Raw genomic sequence first — 9164 nt, 5'->3', positions numbered from 1 at the left:
GTGGAGAAGAAGAGTAGAGTAAAAGTGGCTAAAGTTGGAAATGAACAGCAGTTTATGGTGTGAGTGCTATTCACGAGCAATGATATATTTTTTGGTTGACCCAGTTTACGGTCTCGAAGATGGTGAATGACGAATTAGGTAAAGTGGAATCGGTCAGAGTGATCAGGACTCATGAGCGGTATGATGTTGATTTCGTGTGACAAAATCGCAAAATAGGAAAGCTCTCTGGCTCTTCAAGATGTCGACATATGTTGTGCAAAGCTTTACCTTTCAGAGTATATCACCGGTTAAAGGTGTTGTCTCTGGTGTCTCGTTTGACCGAGGTAAAGACAGTTTCAGGTTGAACAGCATTTAGGGACCGTCAACATGGTGACAAATCAAACATGTAAAATTTCAATTACTCCTAAAATGTTAGAAACTTGTTCTAACTAACCCGAAGGTATAGACACACACTGCACACTTTTTTGGTCGATTTTTATATATTTTGTTTATTGTCGATCTTGCACTATTTTATATTATTTATTTACATTTTTGAATTTCAATAGCTCTTTGTCATGTGATCTACTGACTTCAGACAAGGTTCAGAATGTACAGTCAGTGGGCCTACACCCTTTAGTTTGTCCATTTTCATCTCACACAATTTTACATGAATTTTCAATGTTTCTAATTTCAATAGCTGCTTGGTCATGTGTACTACTGACATCAAACTAGGTTCAGAATGTCCACTGACTACACTTCTATATTGCACACCCTTTAGTTTGTTCATTTTCAGAATGTACACTCATTGGCCCTACACATTGCACACCCTTTAGTTTGTCCATTTTCATCTCACACGATTTTACATTAATTTGCCTGCTCTGCCCCCCTGAAGGACAGTGTCATTCACAAACCTATTCACTTGGGCCTTCTCCCTGGGGCCTTCCTAACCTCCAGGGAGGCCCCCATTGACCTGGTGACCTCTGACTCCTGGCCTCTAGGCCTACACTCCCTGCCCACCTGCTTGCCCTCTCCCTGGGCCTGAGAGTGTTTCGCTTACTCCCTGGAACTACAGACCTCCAGGCCTCCACACCTACTCTCCTTACCCGGTCAACACCCCTCTCCCTTGGCCTTAGAGTATAGCTTACTCCTTGGAATTACTAAGACGTCTATAGTCCCGCTGTTAGGAACCACGTGCACCTGGTAAACCGAAACAAGCTCTGTGCTCCTAGTGACCCGCCTGCTTTTTTCTGCTCACAGACTAAGTCCCCACTCCAACCTCCATAACCTGAGTGCTGCCCCCAGCCCCCGAGTCTGACCGCCCTTGCTTGGACTCAGAGTGCCCTCCACCTTGTTAGAGGCCTCCTTGTGCACCTGGTGTCCCCAACCTCCACAGCCTGAGTGCTGCCCCTGAGTAACGTCCGGTGGTATCATCAGAGGCTTTTCTGTCTTACAAACTGGACATCAGTTGCTGCTACTAACCTTCTGCGGACTTTAGCTGTTTTTTTATATATTTTTTTACACCCAATCGACATCAAGTGCCAGCACAATACTTATAGGCTTGAGAACCAAATACCCCTTGCAGTATCTAGCGGCACCATCAACTGGGTGTCGGAAGAAGCAACAGAAAATAATCATCCCCTTTCAATCATTTGCTTGCCCAGTCAGCCCTCCGGGAGAGAACCATAGGAACCACCTTTACCAGCGCTTCAATCGATATTCCTCACTTTGACATGAGGGGGTCACAGTCACCCAACGGGTGACTTTAGTGTGACCGCGACAGGTGGGTATGTTCCTTTTAATTTCATCAAGTTGACATTCAGTGATCCGTGCCCAGTGGGAACCTAGGCTTCTTCCGTCCGTTTTATGGCTCCGCAGCAAATCGATGAGTGTGGATGGTACTACCCACATCAGATGTAGGCTTCCCTCACCAGACAAGCTGGAGATACCTCTCCCCACTTCGTAGGGCATGAGCCAGATCCATGCAATGCCCTATCACTGCAGGGCCAATGGGTTTAGTCTCCATCTCAAGTCAATTGAGCGTAGAGGAGACTGCCCCACCTACAATGTGGGGGGCCGGCGGGCGCCGTAGTCTGGGGAGATCCGCGAGAAGGGCCTGGCGTGCGTCCAGAGTTTCCGCCGCCAACAATCGGAGCCAACACCCTACCAGCCCGCCGACGGACACCACCCCAACGAACCCCTGCACGCAGCCGCTTGCGAAACCACACACGAGAGACAGCGAGATAGGCCGCACAATGAACTTCCAATGGTGCCGAGGAGGGCGACAGAGCGACTGCACCCCTAGACCCGGCTTAAGCCCAGCCCCGCTTCGCACCCCAGCCCGACTGACCCAGCCCTTAGAGCCAATCCTTCTCCCGAAGTTACAGATCTTTTTTGTCAACTTCCCTTACCTACATTGTTATTTTTTTTTAAAGTTAACCTTTATTTAACCAGGTAAGCTAGTTGAGAACAAGTTCTCATTTACAACTGGCCAAGATAATGCAAAGCAGTGCGACAGAAACAATAATACGGAGTTACACATGGAATAAACAAGCGTACAGTCAACACAATAGAAAAAAAGAGTCTATATACAGTGTGTGGAAATGGCATGAGGTATGGCAATAAATAGGCCATAGTAGCAAAGTAATTTCAATTTAGCAGATTAACACTGGAGCGATAGATGAGCAGATGATGGTGTGTAAGTAGTGATACTGGTGTGCAAAAGAGCAGCAGAGTAAATAAAAACAATATGGGGATGAGGTAGGGAGATTGGGTGTGCTATTTACAGATGTACTATGTACAGCTACAGCGATTGGTTAGCTGCTCAGATAGCTGATGTTTAAAGTTAGTCCTCACCGAAGTCGAGGATCGGTAGGATAGTCAGTTTTACTTGGTTAAGTTTGGCGGCGTGAGTGAAGGAGGCTTTGTTGCGAAATAGAAAGCCGACTCTAGATTTGATTTTGGATTGGAGATGTTTGATATGAGTCTGGAAGGAGAGTTTACAGTCTAGCCAGACACCTAGGTATTTGTAATTGACCATGTATTCTAGGTGAGAACCGTCCAGAGTAGTGATGCTAGTCGGGCGGGTGAGTGCGGGCAGCGAACGGTTGAAAAGCATGCATTTGGTTTTGCTAGCGTTTAAGAGCAGTTGGAGGCCACGGAAGGAGTGTTGTATGGCATTGAAGCTCGTTTGGAGGTTAGTTAACACAGTGTCCAAAGAAGGGTCAGATGTACAGAATGGTGTTGTCTGTGTAGAGGTGGATCAGGGAATCACCCGCAGCAAGAGCGACATTGTTGATATATACAGAGAAAAGAGTCGGCCCGAGAATTGAACCCTGTGGTACCCCCATAGAGACTGCCAGAGGTCCAGACAACAGGCCCTCCGATTTTACACACTGAACTTAATCTGCGAAGTAGTTGGTGAACCAGGCGAGGCAGTCATTTGAGAAACCAAGGCTATTGAGTCTTCCAATAAGAATGTGGTGATTGACAGAGTCGAAAGCCTTGGCCAGGTCGATGAAGATGGCTGCACAGTACTGTCTTTTATCGATGGCGGTTATGATATCATTTAGTACCTTGAGCGTGGCTGAGGTGCACCCGTGACCAGCTCGGAAACCGGATTGCACAGTGGAGAAGGTACATTGGGATTCGAAATGGTCAGTGATCTGTTTATTAACTTGGCTTTCGAATACTTTAGAAAGGCTGGGCAGGGTGGATATAGGTCTGTAACAGTTTGGGTCTAGAGTGTCACCCCCTTTGAAGAGAGGGATGACCGCGGCAGCTTTCCAATCTTTAGGGATCTCGGACAAAATGAGAGGTGTAACAGAGTGGTAATAGGGGTTGCAACAATGGCGGCGGATAATTTTAGAAAGAGAGGGTCCAGATTGTCTAGCCCAGCTGATTTGTACGGGTCCACTTTTTGCAGCTCTTTCAGAACATCTGCGATCTGGATTTGGGTGAAGGAGAAGCTGGGGAGGCTCAGGCAAGTAGCTTCGAGGGGTGCGGAGCTGTTGGCCGGGGTTAGGGTAGCCAGGAGGAAAGCATGGCCAGCCGTAGAGAAATACTTACTGACATTTTCGATTATCATGGATTTATCTTGTGGTGACCGTGTCGCCTAGCCTCAGTGCAGTAGGCAGCTGGGAGGAGGTGCTCTTGTTCTCCAAGGACTTTACAGTGTCCCAAAACTTTTTGTAGTTAGAGCTACATGCCAGAGGCTGTTCACCTTGGAGACCTGCTGCGGATATGGGTACTGCCCAGCATGAGATTTAAACCCTATCCCCCGGATTTTCAAGGGCCAGGGAGAGCTCACCAGATGCCGCCGAAACCACAACGCTTTCTAGGGCTTGGGCCCTTCTCTCGGGGCGAACCCCTTCCAGGACAGAAAGAAAAGAGAACTCGCCCCGGGGCTCCCGCCAGATTCTCTGGGATCGGTCGCGTTACCACACTGGATGCCTCGCGGCGCCAGTCCGTGTGTCTCACCCTGATCTGGTTCACCTATCCTTGTGATTGTCTCCACCCCCTCCAGGTGTCGCTTATTATCCCCAATGTATACATCCCTATGTTTCCTGTCTCTCTGTGCCAGTTCGTCTTGTTTGCCAAGTCAACCAGCGTTTTTCCTTGCTCCTACTTTTCCCAGTCTCTGTTTGTTTCTAGTCCTCCTGGTTTCGACCCTTGCCTGTCCTGACTCCGAACCCGCCTGCCTGACCACTCTGCCTGTTTCTGACCCCTGCCTGGCTTGACCTCGAGACTGCCTATTGCCTGGTACTGTTTGGATTCTGACCTGGTTTATGAACTCTCGCCTGTCCCCGACCTGCCTTTGCCATAATAATTATCGGCGCTCAACCACCTGCCTCCTATGTCTGCATTTGGGTCTCACCTTGTGCCCTTATACTGTGGACATTCTGAAAGTAGTTTGAGGTCAGTGGGTCACATTACCAAGGATACATTTAAATGTGAAAGTTTGAAATATTCATGTAAAATAGTGTGAGATGAAAATGGACAAACTAAAGGGTGTGCAATATAGAAGGGTAGTCGGACATTCTGAAAGTAGTTTGAGGTCAGTAGGTCACATGACCAAGGAACTATTGAAATTAGAAACATTGAAAAACATTGAAAGCTTGTAAAAACGTGTGAGATGAAAATGGACAAACAAAAGGGTGTGCAATGTTAGGCCCACTGAGGGTATATTCTGAATCTTGTTTGAAGTTAGGTCACATGACCAAGGAGCTATTGAAATTCAAATGTAAAAATAAGTTTGTACTTTGGAACGTGAATTAATGTCCAAATCGTGTGCTATTTTGTGCACATTTTTTCTAACATCATGACACTTATTTGGAGTCTGTGGCTCAAGTGATTTGAAAGCGTGAATATCCAACTTGAAACTGTCTTTACATTGGTTCTCGTTTGACATAGAGGATGTGTGGTTTAAGAATAACGTTCGAGGAGTGGTAGACGCACGTCGCTTTAATCGAACGATAGGCTTTTTTCTGTCTTATCAGTTTTGCTGTCATTTGACGAAGTGGTTCTCCCGACTTAAGTTTTACATTATGTATGAGGAATATGCGGTGACACCATATGCGCAGAAGCCGCTGCATTGTTACAATTGTAAAAAGTTTGGACACTTGGCAAGTGTGTTGTCTAAGGAATAAATATGCCGTAGTTGAAGGGTCAGATGAAACATTCTGCTGTAATTGTGATTGGAATCACGTTCCCGGAGTGCCCTGTAAGGATGGAGGTTGCAGTAGCTAGGATCAGGGCGATCCAGCAGGTCTCTTATGTGAAGGCAGTGAAAATAGCTGAAGGAGTGAGTAGAGATTAGATGCTATTGGATGTCCCCACAATTTGCAGTTAATGCAATGCAGGAGAAGGATCCCGACACACTAACAGTGAAGACGGACTTTTGCGTTTATAGCGCAAGTGATACATTGCACTAGTCAAACGAATAAAAACAATCTAATTAGCTAGACATTGTGAATGCGACAAATAGATTTCTGGATCTCCAGGACTTTACAGCTGAAATGTTATAGGGAGTACTGAATGAAGAGGTTCCCCTCTCCCAGTTTCCCGAGCCTGTGTTGGGATCTGAATAGACATTTAAATCCGAATGAAGGAGTTTTTTTGTGTTTTTGTTCGAAATTCAGGGTAGTAGTGTGAATTTGCTTAGTGATTTTTAAATTTTTGATAATTAGTATGAATTTGTTAATCCAAAACATTTTGTTTTTGGGGATTTTTTTACTACCCTGTACAGTAGGTGTCAGCAATTCACCTTATGAGTGGTCTTTGTTGTTTTTCCAGTCAACGTTCACCTGGACCGGGTGCAAGCAGGCTGGGAGGAGACAAGTGGCCCGTACCACGTCGAGGCTTGCGGATCACTATGGGATCTTCAAGGATCTGTTCCCCATGGCCTACTTCGTCCCCCGGGTCACACTGCACGTCAACTACGACCAAGACAGCTCAGCACAAGTACATTATGGGAATCACTTGATGCCCAAAGAGGTAAGATAAATGGATCATAGGGCATACAGTAGTTTTTATGAAAGATACAATAACTGTTGCCGTGTCTTTGTTCAGATCAGTTTTTAGCTCTCTGAATCCTGCATGGCTCTTCTATTTCACCTGCCCTCCTCTGTGTGTGACAGGCTTCTGTAGCACCTCAGGTCAGTTTTGTGGCAGAGTAGGGCTCCCTATGGACACTGCTGCGCACCAGCCCAGGCAAGACACTCGTACACCATTTGAGAATACGAGTTTTGTAATCCAGTTCTTAACATGTCCACATGGTGACACTGTGTCCCCATACGAATGTATGACTAAATAAATATTTACTGAATGATTCCTTCATTTCAGATGAGCATCTGCTGGATAGTGAAGGGGAGTGTGTGCACTGGCTGGTGTGAGTATTGCAATAATGATTATTGTATTGTGCTTTTGTCAAACTTGTAAGGGATTTACATTTTCTGGGGGTAAGGGCAATTCCACAGTAACAGAATAATGCGGAGACTGATTTTACACTTTCAAAAAAAATGTATGCCAAACAAACCATACAATTCTATGCACAAGTATGACTTAATTTCCACCAAAAATGTTACAAAAACACATTTACTTGAACAGTGCAGATGCAAAGTTTGGTAACAGTATGGCGGTACCAACAGCACACTGTCATTCTGTTATCAAACTTTGCATCTGCACTGTCCTTCATGTGTTTATGTAAAAATGTTGGTGAAAATTGTTAAAAGTAATCCTTGTGCATAGTTGTATGGTTTGTTTAACTTTGCAGTGTCTCAACATCACTCTGTTACTGTGGAATTGCCCGTAACAAAATCCTTCCTCCACCAATATGATGAAGATAATCTGTTTTTAATTTATATAGATTAGTTTAATTACAATCAGGAAATTACCACAAAAAAAAAAAAGCGAGCAATTGACATCCTCTCCTTGTTTCCAGTGGGAACATCCCAGGTGGGGCTGTGACGGCAGGACCTGTCAATATCTGGCCCCGATCCCTGCCAAGGCTACTGGCTTTAACTGGTTTGTCTACATCATGTTCAGACAGGAAGGAGAAGGGAGAAACAATGGTTTTACACTATCGCTTCGTCTTCCTGTTGAACCATAAAATATGTAAGGATTGGAAGGACTGGAGAAGTTCCCACATTGGAGTATATATACACTTGTGGTGGTGGAAACATTTTTTGTCTGAATGCAGCTGTATCGACCCTCTGGGCAGAATAAACTTGGTTAAGCGTTCAGTGTCCGTTGAGTTTTTTTACTCTGAGAATTACAACATAACACTCTTAAGCCATCCCTTTAAATATGGTGTACCTTTATTAGAATTGTTGACCGACTCACTAGAATACATCGAGAGAACTGGTTCAGAATATAGGGATCAATTAAAGAAAGCCTTTATACACCTTGGCTTATTCCACATTGTTACAGCCTGAATTTAATATGGATTAAATTGATCTACACACATGAAAACATTTTAGCAAATTTATTCTATGAAATACAGATCTCATTTATGTAAGTATTCACACCCCAGAGTCAATGCTTTGTAGAAGCACCATTGGTCGCGATTACAGCAGGGAGTCTTTACACACCTGGATTGTGTAATATTTGCCCATTTATTAAAACAATTCTTCAAGCTCTGTCAAATTTGTTGTTGATCATTGCTAGACAACCATTTTCAGGTTTTGCCATATTTTAAGTAGATTTAAGTCAAAACTAACTCGGCCACATTCAACGTCAGGGTAAACAACTCCAGTGTAGATTTGGCTTCGTTTTAGATTATTGTGCTGTTGAGAAATGTATCTCCCAGTGTATAGTGGAAAGCAGTGGAAAACGGGTGTGCCTGCATTTCTTTTGTATCCTGAAAAACTTTCCAATCCTTAATGATTACAAGCATACCTATAACATGATTTCAGTGGCATTGTTAACCAACACACCCCACAAAGAAAATAAGAATTCAAAACAGGTACAGCACCTCAAGAGTTATATTTGGTGAAAGGCTCAGCACATGCATACTCAGCTTGACTGGCTCTCGTTCAGGAAATTGAGAAATAAGTGCACTCAGCTATCCAGAAGTCTAAAGTTAGTTATTTTAAGGCGCAGTTCCCCCAGCCCTTCCCCCAGCCCTTCTAATGCGTCTCTCTTTTTCCCCTGCCCCGCTATAAAGTTTCTCCCTGCAGGGAGTCTTAGGTGCTTAAGGAGCTCCTTAAACTTGACCCCCAAAAACCATCTGGGTCAAATTGTTTAGATCCTTTCTTCTTTAAGATTGCAGCTCCTATCATTGCCGAGCCTGTCTCTCCTCTCTGGGAAGGTTCCCATTGCTTAGATGGCAGCCACGGTGTGTCCTTTATTTAAAGGAGGAGATCAAACTGATCCTAACCGTTATAGGCCAATATACACCGCTGCTACTCTCTTATCTATGCATAGTCACTTTAATAACTACCTACATATTACCTTGACTAACTGGTGCCCCTGCATATTGACTCTGTACCGGCACCCCCCTGTATATAGTCTCGCTATTGTTATTTTACTGCTGCGCTTTAATTACTTGTTAATTTTCTTTTAAAATGTATAGAAATAAAAGTATTAAACTGCATTGTTGGTTAGGGGCTCGTAACTAAGCATTTCACTGTAAGGTGTTGTATTCGGTGCATGTGACTAATACATGCATACTCAGCTTGACTGGCTCT

At 44.5% G+C, this 9164-nt stretch overlaps 1 pseudogene; it reads left to right on the top strand.

Annotated features, from left to right (window-relative positions):
• Positions 1-4180: 4180 nt before the first annotated feature.
• LOC139377130 (large ribosomal subunit protein mL38-like) lies at positions 4181-7585 on the top strand (annotated as a pseudogene).
• Positions 7586-9164: the final 1579 nt, after the last annotated feature.

This window comes from Oncorhynchus clarkii, chromosome 20 (assembly GCF_045791955.1).
Source record: "Oncorhynchus clarkii lewisi isolate Uvic-CL-2024 chromosome 20, UVic_Ocla_1.0, whole genome shotgun sequence".
Classification (NCBI taxonomy): Eukaryota; Metazoa; Chordata; class Actinopteri; order Salmoniformes; family Salmonidae; genus Oncorhynchus; species Oncorhynchus clarkii.
Note: the sequence above shows the minus strand (reverse complement) of the source record. Positions and strands in the feature narration are given on the sequence as shown.